We start from the raw sequence: 14,841 nt of genomic DNA, 5'->3' as shown, positions 1-14,841 counted from the left end.
ACATCAATGACAGCGTACTCAACAAGAACATATTTAATGCAAAGTCTCAAAATGCCAAAAACAAAGAAAATTGATACTCAATACAATGTTAAACATAAATTTATTTCATGTTAAAAAAGTGATAATCATGTGTGCACATTGTCAATTATTGGGACCATGAAAAAGGGGATTGGGCACAATTTTGTTGAATTCTATGACACAGTTCTAAGTACATGGATATTGGATTACTTCCAAAGAAGCCAAATCAAGGAGGTAGGGCATATAGGGGTTTGAAATAGCTAAAGACCTGGTCACATTTTCACACTTGATTCTATTATTGAGAAGGCTAGGCAACAACTTGTGAAAATTTCATCTATTGCAGTAATTGGAAATTATTCTTCTAATTGTTAATTTAATTTAACAATTTATTTGCACATACAAACAACGAATAATTCTCTACTGCAATTTTCACCATAAAAATACTGCGGAAAATAAAACACTGGAAACTAAGAAATTCTAGCACACAAAAAAAAAATTAACACGATTGTTTTTGGACAATTGTCCCGGAAAACCCAACTTAGGAACACCGGTGCAGCAAATGAGGGTTTTATTATTATTCTTCAGCAAAAATTCTGAGTACAATAATTTAGACTCTCTACTGGCAATCTAATCTGAGGAAAAATACTGGCAAAATTATTGTGAGAATTTTCTCTCACCCCACAGCTAATTTTGCCCCCAAAGTTGCCTCCCTAGCCACACACAGATCCTTCTGCGTCAACCGTTGTGCAATGCTTGCGCAGAACCTCTAGGAATTTTGGCCTACCTCTCATTGCCTCTCCTAGAACTAGAATAATTCCTCCTGAAATGTTGTTGACCTCCTCTACCACCTGCTACTCACCCTCTAGCTCTATCTTCTTTGTTGAGTCTCTGCTACTGAGAAAATCAAACTGCCTGGGCAACTGAGTATCTGCACTGGTGTATTCTCCATCACCACATTGATCCCTTCTTATATCTTCTTGTTGGGAATCCAACAGCCAAGATTAAATCTTAATTGACGGCTTAGATCATTTCTAGTTCAATCCATGTCAGTTTCTAGAGAATTCTCACCTTGACTTAACCAATTTTCCTAAGTTTAGACTTAGGAAATATTAAAAAATTCGTTAATTTCTAATTTAGTCATCTCTAGGTGGAATTTCCAGAAACGATTCTGGGTTTTGGATATCTCGTGTATTCTAACCTCTCCACCAAATTTTGTGGCTAGAACACATCCAATGCTACAGAAACTAACACGACCTTCTAAACTCTTTTGTTGTTTTAGATATTTTGGAAGGGCTTTTAACACATAACTTCATCAAGAGGAAATTGGGGTCAAACAGGGCCACCCCTTTTATGCCACATTAATAAGGATCTATATTAATGAGCTATAGAAATTTCTTAGGGAGAACACTCATACGATGTCACAAGGTTCGCTGAACTCCAACCTTGAGGTTCATAGTTGTTATCATTTTTTGATGACATGGATGACCATAATATGGTCTTTTATGAAACTCATCAGAAATGAACTTCTTCAAGTCGCCCATACAAAGTACATACCACCTTCCTTTGAACTTCAATAGTCCATCCTCCATAAGGGAGTAGTTCTTGCTCAGTGCCCCTTTAGGCTCTTGCTGCAAGCATTCTTTGACTTGATAGTAGTCATCTTGTTGCATTGCCTCTTTAATCTTGTCTTGAATGTCAACTTCACAAGAACTTATAGTTGTTACATGCACTACCTATAGCCTTCTGTTGAGTGCATCAGCGACTTTGTTCTCCTTGCCTTTGATGTACTTAATCTCAAAATCAAATTCACTATTCAAGGCTAACCACTTTGCTTGTCTCACATTTAGCTTGGGTTGAACAAACAAGTGCCTCAGCCCTTCGTGGTTTGACATCAATACAAATTTTCTTCCAAGGAAATAATACCTCCACATTTTCAGTGCATGGACTATTGTTGCCAATTCTAAATTCAACTTTATGGACTCACAGCAAACCACCTATCCTTCTTACATGGGGTCTCCACCAAGTCCTTCCTTGCAGGCATCTATGCACACCGCAAAGTCCTTCTCTGGATCTATTATCCTTACTATTGATGCATGTGTGAGCAAATATTTCAGTTGCTCAAAGTTGGCTTCACATTCCGGTGTCCATTGAAGTTTTACTCCCATCCTTTGCAGCGTTGTGATTGGATGTCCAATCCTTGAGAAATTGCAAATTAATATGCGGTAATAACCAACCAATCCCATGAAAGATCTAACTTCAAACACGTTTTGAAGAGTAGGCCATTCGATAATGGCTTTAATATTTTATGGATCTACTGCTACTCCTTCCTTTGAGACAATGTGTCCCAAATACTGAACTTGGGCCTGAAAGAATTCGCACTTGCTAAGTTTTGCGTAGAGCTAGTGCTCTTTTAGCGATTGCAACACCATTGCTAGATGTTCCTCATCCTCCTCCTTGGTTCTAGAATAAACCAGTATATCATCTACGAAGACCAACACGAACTTGTCCAAGTATGGACTAAGGACGTTGTTGGAGCGTTTGTGAGCCCAAATGGCACAACTATGAATTTGTAGTGCATGTACCTGCTTCTAAATGTCGTTTTATGAATATCTTCATCTTTGATGCGTACCTTATGGTACCCAGACCTCAAATCAATCTTTGAGAAGACCGCAGCTCCCCTTAGTTGATCAAACAGATCATAAATCCTTGGCAAAGGATATTTGTTCTTGATTGTAGCTTTATTAAGCTATTTGTAATCAATACAAGCCTCAATGTGCCATCCTTCTCCATGAACAACACTGCAGCTCCCTAGGGTGATGCACTGGGTCTAATCTATCCCTTATCCAGCATTTCTTTCAATTGTAATTTCAGCGCTACCAGCTTTGGCCTACTCATTCAATACGGAGCCTTTGACATTAGCGTTAATCCTAGCAATAGTTTAATTGAGAAGTCAATTTTTCTTCTTGGTGGCAATCCTTGGATCTCTTCAGGGAATACATCATTTAATTGTTTCAAGATAGGATGCTCTCCCCAACTGTTGATTCTATCTTCAAAGTCATTGGTCACTTAGACAACGAAAAGTTCACACCCCGTTTTTTTGCATTGCTTCAATTGCAACACAGTGATTTGTTGAATTGTCACCGACTTCATTTTTCCTTGCAGTGTCATCGCTTCCCATTTGTTGCTAAGGCATTCAATTGATTTGTTGAAGCAATCAACTTTGGTTCTATGGCCTGCCAACCAGTCCATACTGACTAATACATCGTATGAACCCAATGGTAAGAGATTTAGATTTGCATTCATGGGCAGGCTGCCTATCTCAACTAGGCATGATTTCACCACATGTTCAACCCATTTCTTAGTCCCTGTGGCCAATTGGACTAGCCACGACTTGTCATGGATGCTCTCTGCAACGCACACCTCTCTGAAATCTTGGAGCTAACATAATTGAAATTAGAACCTAGGTCTATCAGAAATGACACTGGCTAGTTATGAATCGTATCTTCCATCTTGATCACGGATGCTTGGTGATTAGCTTACTTGCTGTCCAATGCAGCGTAAATCTATGGCACACTCTAAGCCACATCCTTCACGTTCTCTGCTTCTCGCATATTGGATCATTTCGTTGTCGCTTAGGACAATCCCTCTGTCGATGGGTCTCTCCACATGTCCAACACTGCATAGATCCTCCTCTAAACCTCTCGGCTTCAGCTTCTACGGCCTTAGTGAATCGATTCTTATCAGCAATAGTATTCTTTTGTTGATACCCATCCTTGGCGGAAGTGGCTTAATTCACATTGCCTCTCGCAGACTTTGGTCCTTTCCTTTTAAAACTGGGTTTTCAATTTGTTTTCCAATCAATCCTAAACACAAGTTGGTGCTTTGATTGCTCATAAAAATACTTCATTTTCCTGATGGCATCCTCCAATGTTTTAAGCTCATTGAATTCTATTATGTCCCTGGAATCTTTGTCTTCTCATTCTTAATGTAAAGTAAGTATCTCAGCAACTCAAAAAATCCAGTTGTATATTCATCAGTTGACAACTGCCCAAGTTTGTGTTCATAGAATTCCTTGGCCTTGTGATTATAGTACCTTTGAAATCTCCTCCAAGACAGCTCCTCCCTGATATCTTTTACATTCCTCAAATCTTCCCACCAGATATTAGCCTTGCTCATCAGGCTGAAGATGGCTACTCTTGCCTTCATGTTCTCAAAGTAATCATGTACCCTGAAATACTTCATCCCTAATAGCCATGCCTCTACTTCTTCATCCTTCTTCACTTCTCCATCGAATGTGGGAGGTTTTTCCTTCTTAAATTCTTCTAGCACGAAGACCCTTCCTTTCCTTCTCTACTGGTGATATCTTTTAATTGTTGCACTAGATAGTTGCTCATGATTGCCTAACCTTCATTCTAGAGTACTTATTGGAGTTTCACCTCTCAATGCATCCTCACTTGCTTATGTCTTTTCTTGGATCTATTGCCTTCTGCACCATCAGTTTTCAATTTATGTCTTCCAAGTCCTGATGGACTTTGTCTGCTTTTATCCTTTCCTAGGTATCTAGCACCTATATCATGTTGCCTCTACCTTTGAAAATATAACAAGCTCTACAATATGATGCCATTTACTTCTGCTTGCTTCTCCTTAGCCACTACAAGCCTTTCATTGTCATCCTTGTAACTTCTCAAATCAGCCCTTATGCTTCTAATGGTGTCCATCTAGTCGAGGGAGTCTTCCTCTATTCTGTTTCCAATTGACTCTTCTTCATAACACTTGTGGCATTTATTAGGGTTGTGTCGCACCATTTTGTTGCTCATTCCTAGTGTCTTCTTATGTGCTCTCATACACACATAACTATTATCCAATCCATAATACAAATAAAACATGTTCATCATCACCTTGGCAAATTTGTTGTAAGCATATGGCTGTGAGGGAATCTGAAACACCAAATTTCAAGTTAGTAGACAATTCATAATCAAATGATACAAGCAGCACACATTGCGCACCGCAAACAATCACTATAAATCACTATACTCTATAACAAAGCTCCAAATCTATGTATGTATGAGCCCATCCAGGACCAATGTTGAACCACTCTGTAATGCTCCCTCCCACCCCCTAAGACTAATCCCAGCTGAATGGGAGGTGTTACTTTCAATTAATCTAACATCTATTGCCTCCTCATGGAAATGGGGTTACAAAATTTCTCCCTCGCCAAAGTTAGTGGATTTAACTTCAACCCACACCATCACATTCAGCTCGTCAAGAGCTTTCAGGCAATATAAGCTTTATCTCAATCTGACACCCAGATTGAAAGTTATGCTTGTTTGTAATTTGGGCCCCTTCACCTTTGCCACATCAACAAGGTCTGCCACATGGCAACCAAGTAGTGCCTTTGTGGACCTATCACATCTCTCGTGGCCAATGTGGTTCCTACCACGTCATCACACCAAAGTGCCTTCGCACTTTACCTCCTAGGCATACTATATTCCAAAGCCCTATGACGGGACATCAACATTCACATCAAGTAATGGGAACATTCTCGTCCCATGCCTTCCGTCAATCTATAACTTTACCGCTCCAGTGCACACAACTCTGGCCTCTGCAACGCACCATCAATATTTGCATTAACGAAGAAAAACTTCATTAAGCGCCATCTGCTTATTCCGTAGGGCCCATCATTTCCGCAGCCCACTACGAAATGACAACACTAACTCTCCTCTGCGGATCCATGGTCTGCAATGACATTAGCGTGACGTCATCCTAGTCACGTGATATTCCCAGAAGGTGCCACTTCAGCTTACATCTTGGGTCCCACCCCTCCATGTAAGGTAGTAGTTTCTCGTCTATGGACAAAGAGGAATCTATGTCACGTCCTCTATTTACCACACCAACATTCCCAGCGTGAAAAAAATTACTCATCACACCTATGCAGCACAACGGCAATATTGGCGACAACTAACGGGAAGTTTCTCATCCTGTGCTCTCTATCATTTGCGCCTCCTTCCATAAACCCTTGGCTCACCGGAGCAGCACGACATATATATTATAAGGCGAATAACGAGAGTTTTCCTGTTATGCACTCCATTTAACTTAGCACCTTTGTAGAGCATGGCTCTTCCCTTGGAAACTTGTCATGGCTCGTTCAACTCAAATACATGCTACCTCTAAGTGAGCCCAAATATGAAGTCTTGAGGCCTTCAAGGCCTGCATGGCCATTCCCAGCACATATAACACAAGAGAGCAGTATTAGACTGCATCCAGAAGTGATACAGCAGCCACCATACATACCGAAACCCACAGTCTCTCTCATGCTATAGGCAACATCTAATCAGCATAGCTCATTGTCTCTGAGGCATGGAGACTATCTCTCCATTATAACATACAGCTGATGGAGTTAAACCATCACGACTGTCCCACAGGATTTATTAAATAAATATTCACAGCATTATCCACAGGGCATCATCAGCCTTTACGTTACAACTATGTAAGTCATTCGTACATGACATAAAATGGAAACCACACAGCCATTCTATTGGTCATATCACAATCAAACATGAACATATAAATAACTTGCCATTCGGGAGCATATCAACGTCGAAGAGATCTGCAAGTCCCTTGCAACCATAATAACCATTCACAAACCATCACATTGTAACACACAAGAATTATATGTTCCCCAGCAATAGTGTTGAAATACCCATTACCACAGAATAACAGAAATCATCATTGATATTGCATAAACATACACAAGTTACAGGTAAACAACTTATCTTAATAGCTAGATGACTGGCGATTGAGAGAGGGACTTCAACTCTCCTCCCAATCATAGATCAATTGCACTGCATTACTTTCTTGCAATTAACCACCCTCGAACCAGATTCTGAGCCTGAGGAATAAAGCACTCAAGGAAAATTCACAACAATCATTCACAACACATGGGAATCCAAAGCACACAATGCCTCCACCCAAATAGTCACTTCTCGGAATCCGAAGTCCACAATGCCTCCACATACAATCCGGTAGGAATCCAAAGCACACAGTGTCTCTACCCAACAATCACTTACAGGAATCCAGGGTCCATTGTCTCCACCCGATTTCACCACAGGAATCCATAGCACACCACGCCTCCACCTAATAGCTTCCACGGGAATCCAAATCACACCCTCAGCATCTCCACCTGTGAAAACCATGAGAAGTCCCAAAGTGACCAGTGTCTCCACCTGCTATGCAGGAATCCAGAATCCAATACAACCCCACCTTCTCAATATCACAATTTCGCTTTTCTACAATGTTTCCCAACTGGCTCTCAAGCCTAAGCATATGCCGAGTCTCGTCCAGTGCTTTCACGCACCGCTGCTGCACAATTCTCTCACTGTCGTAACAATTTCGAGCATGAGTCTTCTTCATGCACGTCTTCACTGCCTGTGCTTGCTCTTCTCGTCTCTATGAATAATGCTTGAATGCTCCCAATTCCCTCTTCATGAGAGTGTTCTCGCTTTTCCCCATGCCTTCCCTAATTTTCCTTCATGTGTTAACCAATGTCCGCCATCCCACAAGACTAGCTCATCCTTTTTCTCTGAGACACCCATACACCAGAGTAATTTCTTGTGCAGCATGACAAGGATGTGGTTGAGGGTCAATTGCAGCATTTAAACTTTAAAGCTTGGCTACCTCCCCAAGCCATTCCCAGCAGCTTCTCCTCCCAAAGCTTTGAATCTGTGTCCTCTTTCTCATTCCAATCATTTTCATATTATAACAATTAATTATAATCACACATGAAAATATTCACATAAGGGGCAACCAAAAAGGGCTGTCACATATCTCTTCATTGTTTCCTGCTAAAATGATCTAACCTGTTGGTATGTGCTGTCTATACTAATTGAATTTTGCCTACAGCATTATGGTGTTTGCAGATCTGAAATTCTGTCAGATGTTTCAAAAGGTTTAAGATTCAGCTGTAGCACTGAAGTTCTGTGATTGCAAATCTGATGTCATGAAGTGAAATTTCACAATACCCATGCACTATATGGATGGATCGGACAAAGAACCTCATTTTCTGAAGAGTGAACAAGAATAAATAATGAATGATTTAAAAGAAAGGTAGCTTACTAGAAATGATGTTATAATGAGATCACCTTGATCCCACTGCCTTTAGACCAGAGTAACTGCACAGTTCATTGTTCATCATGCTTTACCCATAAGCATAGATTAGCCAAGAGATAACGTACAGATGGTTTTGTGTAAACTGTGGAAGAATGGAAAACATTATACATATTTTCTAGTACAGTGACCTTGCTAGTTCCTTATGGAAGGACATCTACTGCCATTTTTCTTGATTGCTTTTCTAGCCCTTGTCATGGGAAGGCTACACTTCTTGGTCATTTAGCCTTGTGCAATATAATCTTTTAGTCCTGGTCTATGCTTAGATGAACCAGCAATTCAAATAGCTGCTAAAAGTCCTTCAACATTCTCCAAAAGAGTATAACAGAAACGCTCACTGTTGGGCTCAATCAGACATGTTGCCTTTTCTGGTCTGGTTTGGAAGAGGGAACAAAGATCTGAACTGCAGTTGATGTATTGCAATTTAAACTCGGGGTTTTGGGAGAAGCAAAGAAAATGAAAAAGAAAGAAAGAGAACCAAGAATGATTAAAACAATCCAAGAATCATTTGAACCACCAAGCACCATTTTGCAAAAGGAGACGTTGAAGTGAAAGGACTTATGAAAAAGTTTCACCATGAATACTAGAACTACTTGTACAAAATTTCCAAACAACAAAAATCTGGAGAAAATATCTGAATCAATTTCCTAGTGGAAACGCTGCTAAGAAAGGAGCCCATAAATTAATACAAGACCTACAGATTAGAACAAGAAAATAACAAAGACTATCTTAACAAACAACATTCTTTTCAAAATATATCAATACTGAATATATAAACTATCATCCTGCAGATGAAACTTGAAAGTCAAAGGGAGACCAATTCCATTATATTATTCTAAAATCAGAGTGGCTTACAGGAAAATATATATACAACTCTGTTTTTATCCCACAAAAAAAGGATGATTGGCAAACCCTCAAAACATACCACTGCTCTGAGGACCCATGATGGAAACAACAGCATATGAAAGGCCACATCCTGACAGCTCCACATCCTTCATGAAAATATTAAGCTCAGCTTCCTTGAAGACACCTTGTCCATCAATAAGCTGAACAGAGCAGCATGGTTTCTCAGACATATCTACAAAATGCACAATTCAAAAGATAGCTAAGACAAGTTATTTGATACATAAAAATTTTGTTATAATTCTTTTTTTTTTCTCTATTGTTAAAAAAGATATGACGAGATCACTAGACTAAGATTCATTTCATGCATACATAAACCAAAAAATAAATCACTTGAGTTGTGTCAACTATGCAAACACAATTCCAATTTTTTTAGGCATGCCACTTAACTTGCAGAAATCACATACACAGTTTATAGATCACGGAGAACAAAGATCATAACATCATAATCTGATAGAGGAAATCAAATCATCTATAGAATCTCAGTAAGCAATTACACACAAAATATAAAACTTCAAATATTCAAAAGTTAGGGTGCTATACTTCACAATTTTTTCTTTTCTTGCAAACCAGCTCTCACAAGCAAGGCTGTTGAAAGCAGGGAGCAGAAGTAGGAAGCACAATTTTCAAAAAGATTTCACGGGCAGAGTGTTGTGGGAGTGTTTAAACAATAGATACTTTAATATATTTTGATGCATATATATTCAAAAACAACATGCATAATGTCAAATCAACTGCATAAAACATAGATTTAACCAATGGATTAACAATGATTATTAAAGCATCAACCATTTAGTACACATACAGTATCAATCATCTAGCACTTACAACATTGTCATCCGATGATCAATCCTCAACCACAACATCAACCTTCAAGTTTCAACATCTAAAATTTGTCATCAACAAAATGAAACAAAGCATCATATTCATTACCAAAGTGTTGTAAGATTTACTCAACAGTTCAAAAGTAGATTCAAAGTTCAAACTTAAACTGTCATGTAACGTTTACAAAATAGGCCATATAAACAACAAAGTACTAAGTTCTAGAGACTACTACTAAACAAGGAAAAGAAAAAGAGACCTAGTATCTACTAAGCTTTTCTCTTTCCATGAGAAACTCCTAGTTTCTTTTCCCACTATCTATGAAGAAGAAGAGCAAGAGTAGGCAGAATTTTGTGGAACATGACCCACAACGACACCAGCCCAATGTGATGTTGGCCATTGTGAAGCTAAAGGAAAATCTCTTGCATCTAGAAGCCTGCTAGTGGATAGAGATGGCATGTTTGCTCCAAGAATATGATAACCATTATAATTACCCAAAAGTTGAACATCCAAGCACTCTAAAACTATGTCTCCATCCCACAGATTGACCTCCTCTAGATTGTTGTGCCAAGTCACATATATTCTATCATTCTTCATTGCCTCAAAAATAATAGAACATCAAGTTGTAATGCACATACACCAAGCTTTCCGCCCAGTCTATATTCTAGTTATTTCTCTCCAACACCTCTTTGCAAGGAAGGGTCAACAACCTGTGAAAGCACTACACTCACCAGCAATTTATGCAAGATGTGTAGTAGACGAGCTATACATGTTCCACCATTCAATAGGATTCAACCTATCTCAATCTTTAGTTACATGCAAGTTAGAAAAGACTGCATGTTCACTGATGTACTTGCTCCACTAACTTCGTGCTTGAGCACATACCTATTTATCAGGGACCAACCTGTCCAATGCAAGTATATGCCCATTCGTACCTCTAGATCTGTGTGGTTTTCTCCTAACGTAACCCCCCCAAGTGTTGGTTAGGCCAAACACAATGGGGACTAATATTTGGGTGCAAGGACATGTTGATTGTTGAGTTGCACTTAGCATATATGAAGATTCCATAACCCATGAGACAGAATATACATCAAAAATTTTCAGAAGTTCAAAAGTCAGCAGGGCATTCCAACCGTTCTCTCTCCTCTTTCTTCTTTAGTCCTCAAATTCTTCAACCATGCGGGGAATTGTAAAATGTCGCTAGCATGATGAATAAAGCTATGTAACAGGCCTAAGAGACTTGGTACTTGATCAGCAAGTGAGTACACAATACAGTGTTTTTTTCACTTGGCTAATTATTCCCATTTTTTAACGGCGATTAATTAACTGAGTTTTTTTCACTCACGCATACCCCCAAAGCTGGGGTGACGCCTTGAAGATTGAGCCCCTCATCGATCTTAATGTCTATGGTTGATGTGTATTACCATGCTAGGTCATCTCTGAAATTTCATGGAATTTGACTAAGTCAAGATAGGAATTTTAAATAATTAAAAATTACCCGCAGGACAGGATTTTTTAATTATTTTTTATGTAAAATGTAATAAAGTGATGCTAGAAGATGATGAGGGTGTACGAGTACTCAAAATTCATCCTCTCCACCTGAACAATCTTCTAGAACACACTTTGAGGGGTAAAAACTCACTTCTAACCCCTCAAAACCCAGTTCTCCTAAGTCTAGTAGGAAAATTGGAAATAAATTGCCAAAAAAATAATAAGTGGAGAAAATAAAAAATATTTCCACATGACAAATGAAGTGGAAATGAGTTCGAAAATCAAATAAAGTCAAAGATCAATCAAAGGACAAGTTACATGGTGATATGGCACATGATTCATCGCAAGAGTTATTGCACTTGAGGAAGTCAAGTTTGTGGGCCACATTGAGAGATCAATTTGGTGACATGGCAACGCGAATTTCCTTATGAGATCAACATAGGTATTAAGGGATCAATTGAGTATTTGATTGAGATATTAGTGGAGTCTTGTCTCCACTCCACCAACATTTCACACTTGTACACATTACTCTTCACTTAAGCCTACATGCAGAGATACGTTGGCAGCTGCACGCGATCTTCTTGGGAGTTCATTGGCACTTGATGGCAAGGTGTCACAACTCGGTTTTGGCTTGGTTTCTTGTTGGAGATTTATATGGGAGTTTGCCTCCCCTCACCCACTTGATCACACACATGGCAGCCTCAAGGAACTCGCATTTGTTGGAGAAGGGAATCAAAGGACAAGTTACCTGGTGATATGGCACATGAGTCATTACAGGATTTATTGCACTTGAGGAAGTCGAGTTTGTGGGCCAGATTGAGAGATCGATTTCGTGACATGGCAGCCCGAATTTCCTTAAGAGATTAGCGCAGGTATTAAGGGATCAATTGAGGATTTGAATGAGATATTAGTGGAGTCTTGTCTCCACTCCACCAACATTTCACATTTGTCCACATTGCTCTTCACTCAAGCCTACACGCAGAGATACACTGGCAGCTACACGCAGTCTTCTTGGGAGTTCATTTGCACTTGATGACAAGGTGTCACAACTCGGTTTTGGCTTGGTTTCTTGTTGGAGATTTGTATGGGAGTTTGCCTCCCCTCACCCACTTGATCACACACATGTCAGCCTCAAGGAACTCGCATTTGTTGGAGAAGGGAATACGCTATCCATTGATGCCACATACCAACAATTTGATCCACACTTGTCTTGGCAGCTCTACACTTGCGATTTGATTTCCCTCATTGGGATTGTCATCTTCTCCACTTGTCATTGGACTTCTCCATTGTGAAAATTCCAAAACTAAAATCCTATTGCAGAAACTAGTATTAATTCTTGTAACTGATAAATTAATTATTCAGTTTATTGCTACAGAAACATCGAATTAAACACATTGCAACCTTCACCTATAAAATTCTGCAGAAAATAAATAGCGTTGGAACTGAGAAAATCTAGCGCACACACAATAAAATTGACACTATTATTTTTGGACAAATGTCCCCGGAAAAACCCAACTTGGTAAAACCAATGTAGCAGTTGAGGGTTTTATTATTGTGCAGCAATGAGAAATTCTGAGTACAATAATCTTGATGTCAAAATATGGCTATCCCGCAGAGAAAATATTGGGAAAAATATCTAGAGGGACATTACCCTCAATCTGGGCAATTTTGGCATTAGACTACCTCTAAAAAGCAAGTCGTCCAACTAGGTCTGCACAGGCCCTGCGTCAACCTGAAGTTGCCCGCCACATGTGCTGCCTAAATCGTCTGCTAATCAAGCCATCCTGCCTGTTGCTGACTGAGAAAACGCTCCTCCAACACTCAAGAACCTTTTCCCGGCGTCTGGAACTGAAGAAATTTGTCCTCTTTAGCAAATTGAACTGCCCTTTGAGGCTTCTGCACTAGGATTGCGCAGCCTCCTGGAGAAACTTTGGCCTCTGCCAAACTTCCTTCAGCCTCACTATCCCTGCCCCTCACTGTCTCTGCATTGATCTTTGGCTTTCTGGCAACTGCTGCTACTCTCTGGAAATCGAACTGCCAAGGAAATCAAACTTCTCAAGGGCATTCTCCATCACCAATCGATCCCTTCTTATATCTTCTTGTTGGGACTCCAACAGCCAAGATTAAATCTTAATTGATGGCTCAGATCATTTCTGAATCGATCCGTGTGAGTTTCTTGACTATTCTCACCTTGAATTAATTAATTCTGGTTAATTAACCAATTTTCCTAAGTTTAGACTTGGAAAACATTATAAAGTAGGTTAATAATCTAATTAAGTCATCTCTAGGTGGAATTTCCATAAACGATTTTTGGGTTTTGGAGATCTCATGCATTCTAGCCTCTCCACAAAATTTCGTGGCTAGAACACATCCCATGCGACATAAACTAACACTCCTCCTTAGCAAGGATTGTGTTCTCTCTAGTGTTGTGTAAAAATTTCTCATTTCCCACCCCGGTTTTCAATTTCACCTTATTTCTCCAAAATAGTTAAATGCCCTTTCCCATATCCATACATTCAACAACTGAAAAATAAATTTTGCTAAAAATACAAATTCTGGAAAAATTACAAAATGCTGGAAAATGCATAAATAAATATCAGCACATACAAACAGCCATTTAACTCATTTAAACACTGTGATTTTTGGTCAAGGTGACCCTGGAAAAACCCCCTACAACTCTTGGGGAAAACCAGTTCGAAAGTTCCTTCTTATTTTTGGAAAAAATGCTTTTACAGTAAGAGAAATATTCAGCAAAAAAATCAGCAAGCAAACTTTTACAACTTATCTCGTTTTTCGTGCCTCACAGTCAACTAGAAAACTTGCAAACAACAAAACAGAACAACAATACTGCTATACGGCCTCCTCCAAATCTGCTATACAGCCTCCCTGCTGTACGGCCTCCACAAAAACTGTTGTACGGCCTCCTTAAAAACTATTGTACGACCTCCTCAAAATCTGTTGTACGGCCTCCTCCAAAACTGCCTTTCACTGTGTGCTAACTCAGCTGTACGGACTTGCTGAAACGATGCCTTGGAATGTGTGCCAAGCTGCTGCCTCCTTCTCACTGTCCAGAAATCTCCCTTGCTCTCTTGCTCTCCTTCTCTCAATCTGCTCATGAAAGAATGAATGACCTTTTCCTCCTTTTCCTCCTTTAATCTAACCCTAAGTGACTTTTGGGGAATCCCTAAATCCAATGGCTGAAATAGATTGAAATCTAGGGCTGAGATTAAATGCTCATTTAAATCTCAATTTCTATTTTTTAATTCACCCCACTTTAATAAAAACCCACTTAGTCATTTATTTCCAAAGTCACTTTTCCTTTCTAATTTTACATTGACTTTATTAAAGTCACTTTAAAATTAGACTTTAGTAACTTTATCACTTAAAGACACATTAAAATTAGATTTGACTTTATAAAAATTATAAAGTCACTTTAGGAGAAAA

The 14,841-nt window shown here is 39.3% G+C and overlaps 1 pseudogene across 1 annotated transcript in view; it reads right to left on the bottom strand.

Annotated features, from left to right (window-relative positions):
• LOC149174944 (protein ROOT HAIR DEFECTIVE 3-like) overlaps positions 1–14,841 on the bottom strand; it is a 238,494-nt pseudogene that overhangs the window by 120,122 nt on the left and 103,531 nt on the right. The window contains exon 3 of the transcript XR_016257955.1: positions 9,107–9,259. The product of XR_016257955.1 is annotated as a protein ROOT HAIR DEFECTIVE 3-like (transcript). The remainder of the gene's footprint in view (positions 1–9,106; positions 9,260–14,841) is intronic.

Source organism: Pinus tabuliformis, chromosome 4_1 (genome assembly GCF_031772625.1).
Source record: "Pinus tabuliformis cultivar Carrire ecotype Pingquan chromosome 4_1, CPIR1, whole genome shotgun sequence".
Lineage (NCBI taxonomy): Eukaryota > Viridiplantae > Streptophyta > Pinopsida > Pinales > Pinaceae > Pinus > Pinus tabuliformis.
The sequence above is the reverse complement of the archived record's forward strand: the minus strand, read 5'-3'. Positions and strand labels throughout refer to the sequence as shown.